The 14,482-nt window shown below is 44.2% G+C and overlaps 1 protein-coding gene across 2 annotated transcripts in view; it reads left to right on the forward strand.

The window, feature by feature from the left end:
- Window positions 1-14,482, forward strand: part of LOC148222457 (uncharacterized) — a 118,997-nt gene that overhangs the window by 20,214 nt on the left and 84,301 nt on the right. The gene's annotated exons all lie outside the window — the stretch shown is intronic.

The raw sequence follows: 14,482 nt of genomic DNA on the forward strand, positions 1-14,482 counted from the left end.
TATTTATATGTAATAGCAAATGGACTCATAGTAGAGATTTATGGGTTTCCTGGGGAGACTGTTTTGGTACAGTTTATTGACATCAACAGGAATCATTAGAGATGCCTCTTTTAACTCCTGTACTGGAATTAAAATTAAATAATCAGTGCGTTGGCCAATTAAGAGAAGACATTTGCAACTTCAATTTTTGTATTCAGTGTAGCTGGAAGTCACAGGGCAGTGCTGGTAGTTAAATATTATGAGAAATGGACATTTTAATTCTGGTGATGAACTTGTGAAATGAACCCCCCAATTTGAAATTTAACAATATTGCTGAGGGCTGAGTGGGGATGTTCTCCTATGGCCATGGAGCAGCATCCAGGGGAAAGCTGCTCTAACAGGGGCTGATTTGGACTTTTATTCAGCAATTCAGTTGAAAGGGGCTATTATGTGTTATCACTTCGGCCTGAAATGAGTGCCAGTTCAACTAGCAGGGAGTGAATTAAATTGGATTGCAATAATGCACATAAAAAGCCCTCGTAAAACCAAAAGTTAAATGCCCTTTTATTGGGGTGCAGGCTGTTAGGTTTGTGGAGAGAAGTGTAAAATGCTGCAGAAAAGCAGGTGCAGTTTCCCTGCAGCCAGAGCCCATGGGGTGCCCAGCCCTGCCAGCACCAATGCCATGGCATTGCTGGGCTCTGGCTCCCCCACGTTCTGTATTTTTGCCCAGGAAGGTGCCCTGTGCATAAAGATTGGATGGTTTGTGTTGGGCTGTGCCACGTCTGGCTGCGATCACAGAATCCCACACTGGTTTGGGATGGAAGGGACCTTAAAGCCCATCCAGTGGCATCCCTGCCAGGGACAGGGACAGTCCCACTCTCCCGGGCTGCTCCAAGCCCCAGTCTGAGCAGCAGAGGTGGGATTTGAAGCAGTGACACTGAGGTTTTCTGCTCCAATGGAAAACCATGAAATGTTGGATTCCTTGGAGCTGACTCTCCCAGTCCATTGCTGGAGCTGGTGCTTTTACAAGAATGAAGTTACTGAACTAAGTCAAATAATAAGGAAATCACAGCTTGTTTGCAAATTGTTTGTAATTAGATTGTGAGCATAGAAAGAGGCTCCATTTCTTGAGTGAATTATTCACAATGAGTTATTTGCTCAGCCCTCGTTAGTATCAGATTTACAATAATTTCTTTTTTTTTTTTTCTGTGTTGCTCTGTTCGTTCAGATAGCTGCTTCCTCTGTGGTTTTTATATTAAAATTTCTAAGTACAATAAACAGTGTTTCTTATTGTAAACATCTATCTAGAAGGCAAAAATAAAAAGAAATTAAAAAAGAAAAGGAAAAGGCACTGTGTGTAGATTTATATTTATGGAGTTAAAACTTGCAGACACGAACTGAAACGGGGTCTCATTTATCACCAGACTTGGTTGCATCTTTAAATAACCTCCTTTTTATCAAAATATGTTCACAATATAATTCATGGAAGTAGCAATTTGGCAGATTGAACTATATTTTTTTTGAACTGAATCTCTGTTCTCTCTGATTTAATATTTAATAATGAAAGCATATCTGCTAGTGAACTAGATAGAAATGACAACTCTTCTATGTGGGCTGATTAGGGGAAGAGAATTCTGCAGGCAAGGAATATCTCTGTTTTCAAAGGATGCTCTTAAGCTATTCAATTCTTATTCCTCTTTGAAATGTTCATAATAGTTTGAATAACCCTGAATTAACAAATGTAAATGAGTGTTTTGAATCTTAGTTCTTAAATACTTACCTAGATAACTTCACAGAAGGGAGTTCTGACTTCTTGCAAGGAGATGTTTCTGGAGAAGATCAACAACTTTGGGATCTTTTTAGCACTGCAGGAAATGTACAGAATCTTTTGTTTGGAATAAAATGTTGTAGAGTCATGGAATGCTTTGGGCTGGAAAGGACCTTCAAGATTTTCTCATTCCCCTCCTGCCATGGCAGGGACACCTTCCACTGTCCCAGGTGCTCCAACCCCAATGTCCAACCTGGCCTGGGACATTCCAGGGATCCAGGGGCAGCCACAGCTGCTCTGGGCACCCTGTGGGAGGATTTCTCCCCAATATCCAACCTAACACTGCCCTCTTTGAGTTTAAAACCGAGGGAACAAACAAGGAAAAAGATTTATTGCCCTGTTTGTGTCCTGGCTATGAAAGCACAGCCTGGTATTTGTGGCAGTTACCACCCTGTGCTTTAAAAGGAATATTCTGGTTTTGTGATCATGCAAATCTGCCGGGGTACACCTTGGGATGAGGGATCACCCCATGTCCCCTCCTCAGCAGGGGCAGGGGTGGCCGTGGCCAGGAGCTGCCTGTGAACACCTCGAGCTGCTCTTCTCTGTCAGAGAAGTGAATGGAAAATCTGATGTGGCTCCAAGCTTCTTCCAGCTCGGGTTTCTGCAGGATTCCAGCAAACACCCAGGGCTGCCCTGCTGGCTCCTGTGCAGGAGGGCTGGGAGAAGGGAATGAGCCACTGGGATGGCTGGGACACCATTCCCTGCCTGCATCCCACCAGCTCAAAGTGGGAGATTAAATGTGCTTGCTGATATAATTACACAGCATTTAAAATACAGCAGTAGCCATGGCAGTGTTAAAGAGCAAAGAGCCCTTTGGCTTTTCCATTAAGCTGACAAAAAAATAACAGAATAACAAATTGCAATTTGCTTAATGCACGGTTACCCCCTGCCCAAGGCTGGCAGTTCCTGGTACCAGGTTCTGGTACCAAACTTGCTCTGCCTTTATCTTGTTACTGCCTTGGCAGCAGCTTTGGCATCGCTGTTTGAATGCAATTACGATAAAGCAGTTTGGAATTGGTGCAGTGGGAACCCAAACCCCTTCCCTCAAGGAGGAGCCTGTCCCTTCCCGAGCTGCTCCTGTCGCTCTCCTCCCCATCCTGGGTGCCAAGTGTCCATTGCAGCCTGCTGGAGCACCTCTGGAATTTTGTTGGTTCTTCTGTTCCCTGCAATTGTGATTATTCCAGTCTTCCTTCAGCATTTAATTGATGACTGCATCTTGCAGCATCTTCCCCCAGGCCTGAAGGGCACTGTGGCATCATCATCCCCTCTTCCATACCTGGATCTCACCCTCGCAGGGGTTCAACAGTGACAGAGCTGGGAGTTGAAAAATGCACAGAACAATTACCTGGCAATTTGTAAGACGTTAATTAAATGCAGTGATCACTTGGCCCCGGTGCAATGTGCAGGAAAGCCCGTGCAGTGTGGTGGGCAGGGACTGGGGAGGGATCCAGGGGCCCTTTCCTGCTGCACGAAGTTCCTGGGATGGGCATTTGCTTTCAAGAGCAATGGTGAGGTTTGGGTGGGTGGGAGGTTGGGAGATTCCCCCTGTGCTGGGCACTGAGGCCACACCTTTGATCCTGGGATGGGGTTTGGGCTCCTCAGGGGAAGGACTTGGAGGGGTTGGAGTGTGCCAAGGGAAGGGAATGGAGAAAAGGAGGCTCAGGGGGGATCTTGTGGCTCTGCACAACTCCCTGACAGGAGGGGACAGCCGGGGGGATTTGGGATCTGGGAACAGGGACAGGGACAGGACAAGGAATGGCCTCAAACTGTGCCAGGGGAGGCTCAGGGTGGATACTGGGGAAAATTCCTTCACTGGAAGGATATTGGAAGGACAATCCCAGCACAGGGGTGGAATCCCTATCCCTGGAGGGATTGAAAAGTCATGTGGATGTGGCTTTGGGGGACACACATAAACATCCAGACAGATATATATGGATATATTTATAGATCACTTCTACACGTGGTATGAGCAGGGTGGTCTCAGTGCAGACCACCACTGTGCCTCTGGCAGCTGACACCACCCCACAGACTATTTTTTGCATCCCCAGGCACGTGCTGTCTGTTAAAAAACCCTGAGAAAATAACAAATAGCTCTTCCCAATAATCCTGGGACAGGTGAAAAATCTGATCCCAGCCCAAATGGCCAACGGAGATGGCTGGGGAAGGAAAGCTTAAAATAAAACTGCTGCTGGGGAGAAATGAAAGCTTTGTGTTGGGAAGTGTAACAAGACTTGTAATATGTAATGAAAATCAAATTTAGCAAGGCTAGCACTCATTTCATGGGGTTTGGGTTTTTTTTCCAAACTCCCAGAACCATGAAGTTCTTTGAGAACTTCAGTGATCAATAACCCATTACAACACTGACACCAACTCTGAACCTAATTACAAGTGCAGCAGGGCTTACCTAATGAGTTCTTAGAGTTATTGGAAGGGGCAAAAATGTGTGTGGGTTAATATCCTCTTTTTTAAAATATATTTTTCTGTATCTCCTGAGCACAACAAAATTCAGGCTAAAAAGGAGGATAATGAGACTGTTCTTGTATCAAACCTCAAACTGCAAGTGCAGCATCTATTTTGTTCTGCTTGGATAAAATTCTGGTTTTCTGGAGGTCAAGAACCCTCCCTTGTTTTACTAAATCTCACTGCAATTCTGCTAAATGAAGCACACAGGTGTACAAATTTTTTATTCTCCTTCCTGTATATTATATATATATATATTTATGCAATATTGTATATCTACACTATAATATACATCTGTAATACATATGTTAGGTGTGCATCATTGCATCCTTTCTTCTCTTGCTTTCATCTTAAATACCTGTGCATAGGAATGCATTTCTTGTGGAGAAATGACAGGTCCAAAATTAGAGGCATCCAGGCTTGATTCCAGCACACCCAGTGCTGGTGGAGTCACTGCTCCTCAGCTTGGGCTTGTCTGTGCTGATTGAGTTCACTTGGACGATCTCATTTCAATTTCTCCAACCTCCAGCCATTTATTCCCCTTGCAACTTCCAGTGTGAGATTGGAGAACCCTCCAGTGCTGATATTTTTTCCTAAAAATAATCAAGCCTATAGAATCAAGCCATTTCTCAGTGTTCCTGCTAAACTAGCTTGAGCATTTTTCAGGGTTTTTTTTTTTGTATTTTCAGTTGTTCTTCAGGGTTTCTTTTTAAGCAGTGAGGAAGAGGAATCAATGCCATGCTGTGGTGGTGTCCTTAATGCTGTGACAGATCCTGTCCCTGGAACAGGGTTTGCCTTGGAATGGGGGAGGCCTCAATGGGATTTTATAGATCAAAGGATCCCAAAGAGGTTTGGGTTGGAAGGGACCCAAACCCTTCCCATTCCACCTCTCCCATGGGCAGGGACATCTCCAAGTGTCCCAGGTTGCTCCCAGCCCTGTCCAGCCTGGCCTTGGACACTTCCAGGGATTATTTCCACATTTAAAGATGCATCCATTAATTACCTCAGCACCCACCCCACGTGACTGAGCCCATTACAATAAATTTGTAACTGCCCCAAAATGCTCACCCAGGAAATTTCTTGAATTCAGCCCTTCCTCCCAGGAAACTGCCAGCTTTGTATTTGTGAAGAAGCAAAAAAATTCCCCTCAAATTTCAGCTATCAAAGCTGAATTTGGCTTCTAAGGTTCATTTAATCACCACAATGGCTTAGTTAGAGAGAACTCTGCAGAGGGGTAATTTATCTTTATTTGTCAGCTCCCTAGGGCTGAGTTCTTTTGAAGGGCAAAAGTGAATAGGAGGTAAGGATAAATTGTAAGCTGTCTAATTTTTGACCTGTGATTTTTTTTTTTTTTTTCAGACATTATGTTTAGGGAGTTTTTGAACAGTGGTGCCAGGAGACCACGGGTGAACCTGTAGGGTGTTGCCAGATTGGGATATTTGGCTGAGCCTGTTGAGTGTTTTATACATTTTAACTGAGGAAAAATGCATCCAGGGTTTAAAGAGGACAGGAAGGAGTAGAGATCTTTGCAAATCTTCATAGTTAAGGTGTGGCAAATTAATGTAAGCAATAAAAATTGGCTCGGTGAGAGCCCATTTCCCTCATTTTCAGGGTGGCAGCAGCACGAGCCTCATCCCACACAAAGTCAATGGAAGGGCTCCTATCGATTTCCAAAAGGCTTGGATCTTATTTAATGAAAATTTCGCTGAAGACAACTTGCACATGGCCTGACTAATGCTGTGTGATTAATGCTGATCCCAAGGAAAGCTCTCCCTGCACTCACTCACCCAGTGATGTGTGGCACCTCCGAGGGTGGCACAGCCCTCTGCCCACCTTGATGGCTGAAACCCCACCCAGAAATTGGGATTGCAAAAGGAAAACAGCGTTTGGCCACGGCCTGTTCACGTTTCTGTCAATAACTTTGCTCTCTGTGCTGTGCTCCACGTTTGGTTTGTGGTTGTGTCGTCCTGCTCTGGTGCCTCTTTGCAGCTTCTGCTCCAAGCACTTCACTCAGAACCTTTCTCCCATTTGGCTTTTAAATTGAAAATTTCTGAATCCCAAGTGTAACAAGGGCCATTCCCAGTCCCACTGCAGGCAAAGCCAAAACCTTGCCAGGCTCTGGGGGAAATCATCCAAGAAGGGTCATTCTCCATCAGCTGGTTCCTGGATTCAGGAGATCAATGATGGACACGGGCTGGGAACTGCTCCTGTGGAGGAGAAATCAGGCAGGTTTTATAATCCTGGAGGTGAAATCAGGTAGGGTTTACATCCTGGAGGTGAAATCAGGCAGGTTATACCATGCTGGAGGTGAAATCAGGCAGGTTTTACATCCTGGGTGTGAAATCAGGTAGGTTTTACCATCCTGGAGATGAAATCAGGCAGGTTTTACCATTTTTACCATCCTGGAGGTGAAATCAGGGAGGTTTTACCATCCTGGAGGAGAAATCAGGCAGGTTTTACCATGCTGGAGGTGGAATGAGGCAGGTCTTACCATTTTTACCATGCTGGGGATGAAATCAGGGAGGTTTTACCATTTTTTACCATCCTGGAGGTAAAATCCTGCTTGTTCCCACCAAAGCTGCTGGACTTTGTTGCAGTGGGATTTAGCAGGGAGGTGGTTGATGCAATTCTGCTGCCTCACCCTAAAACTCCCTGCCTTTATTCACAGTGAAGCCAGACAGTTCCACATTTCTCATACAAACTCAAATGCCACCTAATTCCCATCTCCTGCAGGAGTTGGAAGTCTGCTTAGAGGATTAATTTGACTTGCATATAAAGCCTGGAAATTGCTGTCAGAGCTCTGTGTTTTGGGTAGCTCGTGTCTGACTCTGTTTCATTATAAAATGAGGCCAACAGTAAATTTTTTTTTTTCATTCCCCATGAAGTGTATCTGGATATTTGTGTGGGAAAACTTCATCTTCAAATTCATCTTTATTGTGACTTGGCAATATGCAGTGAACTGATGCTTCCCAGTGATTTTAAATACAAATTCAAGCTGAATTTTAATAAATTGTTGATCACATTTTTGATTGTCCTTAACAGCAATTGTTATAAATACATGAGAAGAAATGGTTTTTGCCAAGATAGAAACATAGCAATAATAATAATAATAGTAATAAGAGTTTGAATTAGAATATTAGGCTTTGATTAGAGGCAGTGCTTTGTAGTTAGGGCTCACAGGGTTGCTCTGCCACATTATAGCATTTATTTTACATTCTCTCATTGGTTTTTGAATTGTTCAGCTTGGTCAATGGGATTTTAAGGGGTAAAAATCATCCTGAGTGCTTCCTTGAAGAGGAATATTCAGAAGGCAAATCTAAATGCTTTTTAGGCATTATAATGGCTGTGAATTCTTGACTTCCCTTTTCCATTTTTCTCTCTCTATTTTATACTCTCCTGCCTATGTTAACTTTTTACCAAGGCATTTTGGTTTACCCCTATATATAGGTTAGTTCTATATATTTAGTTCTATATAGTTAGCTCATTATTTGGGGAGGATTCCAGTACAGAAGGGTGAGCAGTGGGCAGCAGCATTTGTTTTTAGCACATGACAAATGACAAATTTCTGGTGGATGCTTGGTTTTAAATTGCCCCTTAAAGCAGATTTCATCTGTGGTGGGGAGCAGGCAGCACCCCCAAATTTCCAATTTAACCAGGTTCATTCTCTTTACGTGAATTCTCAGTTTGCTCCAGCCCAGAGGTGTCCTGGAGCTGCTGCAGGGGAGGAGTGGGGATGAGATGTGAAATCGGAGAGAATTAAAGCCCTTGGGGAGACTGGGCCAGTAATTAAAGCTGGCAGTAATTAAGCACGCCCTGGCTGAGGCAGGAGGAAGATGCAGTGTGTTATAGTTTTGATTTGCTAATTTAAATACACTGATTTTCTGTTGTGAGACAGAACTAGGAGCAAAAGAGCAAGGTAGGCTTAAAACTTAAAAGGGTATAAAAAACCTTTATTAACTATACAAAGAAAGAGAAAAAAAAAATGAGAATAAGATCTTCAGATTATTCTTTTTCCTCTTGCCCAGCACACAGTGCAATGGGCAGAGCTCTGGGCTCTCTCACCTGCTCAGGAAGGTGCTCCTGCCTCCCTGCAGGATGGTGGAGCTGCCCCAGGGCACTTCCCTGCTCAGCATTCCCAGCTCCCATCCCGGATCCTGCTGGGACACGAGGGAGCTGCACCAGCCCTGCCAGGGCAGCCTCAGCTGGGCTCCAGCTCCTCCACTCCAGATGTTCTGAGCAGGGAGAGACTGCCAGATGTGTAAAGGCAGAGCAGCTGATGGGATCCGTGTGGCACAAAGTGAGCTGTTCTCTGCCTCAGCATTCTGCTCTGGGCACGCTGGGATCAATTGGCTGGAACAGTCACAAAATAATCAAAATAATGCCAACTGTCCTCCTTTTATTGATTTCCTTCCTGCTCTTTGGCCATGAAGTTGGGGTGAGGGTGGAAAGTTGCAGAGACAGCCAGCCCTGGAGAGGAGCAGCAGCAAGAGGGGCTGGGGTTGTGCCATGCCCAGAACCTCAGCCCTGCCCAGACTCTGCTGTTAAATGGTTCCAGAAATAAAGATCTTTGTTCCAAGCCCCGTTTCAGGTTGCTAAGTGACAGCAGTGTGCTTGCCTTGCACATTACTTACCTCAGCCTGCCTCCAGAGCAAGGCAAGGAATGGTTAAAGGCAGGATGAAACTGAGAGTGCAGGTATCCTATTATTATTATTTTTATTTTTATTTTTATTTTTATTTTTATTTTTATTTTTATTTTTATTTTTATTTTTATTTTTATTTTTATTTTTATTTTTATTTTTATCATTACTTATGGCCAAGAAATGCCCATTTTGTGCCATTTCAAGGGCAGGGAGCACCAAGGGAGCTGGGCAGGAAGGGTGGAGGGTCCCTGACCGTGTCCTTGTCCAGATTGCAGAGGGCACAGCTGGGAGATCCCGTTTTTATCAGGCCATGCTCTCATCTGCTCCCTCTGGATGTGCAGGTTGTGGTGGGAGTCGCTCAAAGATGTTTTTTGAATGTCTTGCTGCTGTTTTTCACCTTTTCTTCACTCCCTGAAATCCAGGTATCACTATCAATGTTGGTGTTTTAAAATGCTGCACTTATTCCTCCCTCCAGGGTGTCTCTCCAACATCAATATTTGGGTGTGTCTCATTTCTTGTGGTGTGATTTTTCTTCAAGGGTAGAAAGATGAAAATGAACATTTAAAAATACAATAATAATGAACAAATAATTATCCAGAAGCAGCTTTGTTAAAGCCATTTGGCATCATCCCAGGGATCTTTAGCAAGGAGAGCAGGAATTCAGGGCTGAGCAACCTGGGGTAGTGGAAAATGTCCCTGCCTGGAACTGGATGAGCTTTAAAGGTCCCTTCCAACCCAAACCATTGTGGAATTCTGGGATTCTCTTTTGCCTTTGAGAGCATCCTGGGGGTAAAAAAGAAAATCAAGAGGATGATTCCTCAGCTCTTGCCTTGAATTTGGTTCAGTGATTTAATTATCTGGGTGTGTAGGGGAAAATGAAGTGTGCCAGATAAACATCTCAGGCCTCTCATGGTCCCCCTGGAGTGAAAGGGACTAAAATTTTTTTTTTTTTTTTTAATAAAAGCTCATTAACAGTGCCTGCGTGGCAGGGCCCTGTGTTAATTATGACAAATATACATATATTTCCTGATCACAGGAGAGTGCTATTCAAATATAAATAATTCCTTCTATACAGCAAGCTTGGGAGAAAAAAAAAAATAAAAAAAATTGTCAGATATTTTCAGTCAACAGCAGTTGGCTCTGCCAAGCTCCTCGTCAGCTGTGATGAGCTATTAGGGGAATGTTTATGGACACAGCAAAAATAAACTCCAAAAAGCATCCATCATCTTTATTGCCCCTTTCCAAAGTGAAAAGGGTTATTTTCTTGCTGGACGAGCTAGCAAGGGACTGATGGAACCTGGGAAGACAGAAATAATTGACAGGGTTTAGTGTTTTTCCAGACATGACATCAGGGTTTGATACAAGAAATGGGAGATAATTCATCTCCCTGCAGCACTCAAAATGCTTTGCAAAGGCTCCCAAACCTCAGAATTCTCTGAATTGCAGGAATACTGGCATGCTTTGTGTTACTTTGGTTTAAGATAGGTCTGAACACACTATTCCTCTCCCCCAAAAAAAGGGGAATTTTAACACCCCCAAGGTCAATAGGCCTCAAAACCATTTTGCAAAGTGAAAGGGCTTTGTCATTTCTGTGACATTTGGGACGTTCTGAGTTGGTTTCCAGAAGTTTCCAGAGTTTTTGTGCTCCTGAAGGCAGAGATCTCTGTGGTGGGGAGAAGCCTCTGTCCCTCACCTCACTCTGCACCATCCAGGTGTGCTCAGGTGGGGTCGGATTGGATTAAATTTCATCACTTGATCTATTAGAATTAGTTCTCTTCAAAAAGCTGCAGTTTATCAAGAGGGAAGAGCAAAGATAACAAAAATCCCATTGCTCCAGGCAGGGGCTGTGCTGTCACGTGTTGGACCCTGATAAAAATCCCAGGCACAAGGAAGGTGCTTAAAATGCACAAGAATTGAGATGCAACTTGGAAATAATCATTCTATTGTAGGTTTGTGCTGCCATCCATTGTGCCTCACCTGATGGGGTAATTACCACCGTTACAGAACATTTTAATTACAACACTGAGTCAAACTTCATGAAAGTGCTTGGCTACAAAAACGATATTAAATATGCACAGATACACTTTTTCTCCTCATATTTTCCTTCCTTTGTGTTTTGCTGTTAACAGAAACCAATTGTGCTGTCACATCCCCTGCTTGTTTACAAGTTTCAAGGTTTTCCCAGCATTGTGTGGAAAAGAGAAATATTTTCTTTCCAGACTTATTAGATTATCAACAGATGCTCGTTTTATAAACTCACTTTGAAAATGTGACTGGGCAGAGAAACTGTTTGAGACGGTGATCCAGCAAACTGAGAGGGAGAAAACTGCAAATTTGAGTCATTTAGCAGATTTACAAGTGTTTGCTCAGGGTGAGATTAGAAACGATGCTGGTCTGTAAAAGCAACTGTAAAAGAATTGTTCAGAGCTGGTGAGTGCTAGCCTGAAACAGCAGAGTTGAAATGAAATCCTGCACCCCCCTCTGAGCTTCGGCTGCATCTGAAAACAACAGTGCAGGAGATAAATCAAAATGAATTTTGTGGGCTGTGGGAAATCCTTGCTGGGGAGCTGTGTAAAGCCTTTGTGCTTTAAAGCTTCCAGTTCTGCTTTTTGCTGCACGTTTTTGCTGAGAAATTAGGTGCAATTTGGCCATTTTTGATGCTTGTCCTTTTGGTTTCTGCCTGGGTTCATGATCATTTCTTGCTTTTGCTCACAGTGCCACACCCCCAGTGTTGCCTTTACAAACCATCACCACCTAAAATCCCACCTGCAGCCCAGCCCAGCCTGAAGGCAGGAGCAAAATCCCAGGTGGGCACGGGGAGAAGCCCTGGGATGGGACAAGAGCTGGATCTGAACCTCAGGAGCAGCCTGGGCTCTGCTGAAAGCCAAGGACACCAGCGAGGACAGGTGGCCACAGGTGTGGACAGGTGGCCACAGGTGTCCCTGGGGCTGCAGGGGCAGCAGGGCAGGCTCAGGTGAGCTCTGCACACAGAGGTTCAATATCGATACAGAATATTTATCAATTAGTATTCATGAGCCCCTGCTTGTTCTAGGAGCACTGCTGCATACCCACAGGTATTTCCCTTTGATGTTTCTTTAGTCTTCATGATCAAAATCAGCCTTGTGCCTAAAACATTCTTTGCAGAAGGTGCTGGGCCATTCGTGGAAAATAGTTGGATTTTCTAATCTGCACCACCTGATCTGTCACCCCCCGGCTGGGTGAGCAGCTCTCCCTGTGACACTCTCTGCCCAACGAGGATGGGGTGCATTTGTGCTTGGAATTTTAAAAATTTTAAATCATTTTTTTTTACATGAAAATCAAGGAGCTGGTGCTGCACCTGGCTCGTTGGTGTTTGGGCTGGTCTGTAGTGGGGATAACAGAGCCTGTGCAGGGGGTGTTGCTGCCAGGGGTGTGGTTTTGGGAGCACTCACAGAAAATCGTGCCTGATGAGGATGAGGATGATGATGATGATGATGATGATGATGATGGTGGTGGTAGCAGTGTCTGTGCCCAGGCAGGGCGTGCTCAGGGATGAGATGAGTGGACACCATTTCCAGGAAGCTGGAGATGAAAGGAGAGGGAGGTGGGAGGTGTTCAGAGACACAGGATGGTCCTTGTTGGAAGGGACCTCAAAAATCATCAGGAATTTCCCCATGGAACGGGGGCTCAGGCATTGGAGCTGCCCAGGGAGGTTTGGAGTGCCCATCCCTGGAGTGTCCAAGGAATTCCTGGATGTTGCACTCAGAGCTCTGGGGACAAGGTGAACATCAGGCACAGCTTGGACTCGATGACCTTGGAGATGTTTTCCAACCTAAATAATTCTGGAATTCTGATTCCAGCCCCTTGCCATGGATGGGGAAGGAGTAATTCTCAGTTTTGTGTCCTCACAGACAGCCAGGCCAGCCATTCCAGCAGATTGCTGAAAAGCAGCAGCACCTCTGGCCATTGTGTTATTATTTATTTCTGACTTGCTCCTTTATTGACGTGGAAAAAAAACAATTTTGGAGAGCAGCTGATACAGGTCTTGCCATTGAATTTTTAGCTGCATGGGGTTGGTGTGTGATGAGAGCCTCACCTGATGTAAAAGATGCCTTTGATATTCTTTGTTATCTCTCTGGAAGGTTCAGATTGTTCTTAGGGAAAATGAAGAACAAAAATATGCACAATGACTCCATTAACTCCCTGGCAATTACACTCCAGCTCTTTTCAGGATCACAGTGGAAAATTAATTCCTTAAGACATGCCTTAAACCCAGAAAGGCTTTCCTAAGAAATTAGGGAACTGGTTGGCAAAATAGAATTGTTAAATGCATTGTCTTATGAAATCCATCCTGCCACCAGGAAATAAAGATTTATGGCCATGCACTTTATGGGAACCACATTCTGTGTCTCATGGCTTTATTAGGGAAGGGGTTGTGTTCAAATTCCATGGATTTTTAAGGAGACACATAGAGGACCTGTTTTCTGTGGAAATCCAGTGCAGCACATGAGTGTTGGCTTGAGAACTGCACTTTTCCATTAAATGTCACCATTGGCTTCGATGGAAAAGCAGCAAATAATTCTTTTGGTTTGAGGTTCACATTGCAGTTCTCTTTAAATGGTTTGGGGTCTTTGAAAGGAAAACTGTTCAGTGCAATCTGCTTTTCTTTTGTTCTTTGTATCCTCTGAGCTCCTTTGGCTGGAAGTTTCCAGGCTGTGTGAGGAGTTTGTCCAATTCCCAGCATCCACATGGGTGCCTGTGGGAACCCCAGAGTGAAAATTAAGGAGGCTATTTCTGGGGCACAGGAAAAATGGAGATTAAATGGCTCTATACATGAGAATCTATATTATTCTAATCTTTTCCCAGTGTGAAATTCTCACTTAAAGTTTCATGGGAACATCTTTCCCTTAAATACAAGTCCTTACTTTAGCTTTTACTGGGGGTATTAAAAATATGTGTAGGGAAGATAACACTTTGTAGCTGAGTAGTAGCTATTAAGGAGAAAAATCTGGATTTGAATGCTGATCGTTTGCAGATACAGAAATTGTACCACCTGCTGCTGGAAAACATGGAGCATCCATGAATATTATGGGAAATGCTCTGGCAGCTGCTGCAAGGGGGAGGCTGGAGCAGCTGCTTACTAAGCAGAGTAGGGAGAATATCAGCAGAAGCTCTTGACGGGAGACAAGACCTCACTTTTGCACCTTTATTAAAAATTTGTCCAAAATGCCATCCAAAAGACGCAGGAAACAAATTTTACTGCGTGCAGGAGCTTGCTGAGCTTACCTACAACCCTGCTGTAAGCACTTTTATCTCACTTTTCTCCCTTTTAAATCACTGCCCAGAGGTTTCTGCACCTTTGCAGTGCCCACACAGCGTGTGGCTGATTTTCCAAACAGGAATTCCCAGGATGGTGACTCCTCTGACCTCACCCATTGCTCTCAGAGCTTCAGATTCTGCTCTGCATCATCCCTGAGCTGCAGATCCCGAGAGGTGCTCAGGGCTTGTCAGGTGAACTGGTCCTGAGAACATCTGAATGCATTTCCAAAGTAATCCCCTGCTAATTAACACACAAACTCCTTCACTGTTAATAAGA

The sequence above is a fragment of the Sturnus vulgaris genome, chromosome 11 (assembly GCF_052056855.1).
Source record: "Sturnus vulgaris isolate bStuVul1 chromosome 11, bStuVul1.hap1, whole genome shotgun sequence".
Classification (NCBI taxonomy): Eukaryota; Metazoa; Chordata; class Aves; order Passeriformes; family Sturnidae; genus Sturnus; species Sturnus vulgaris.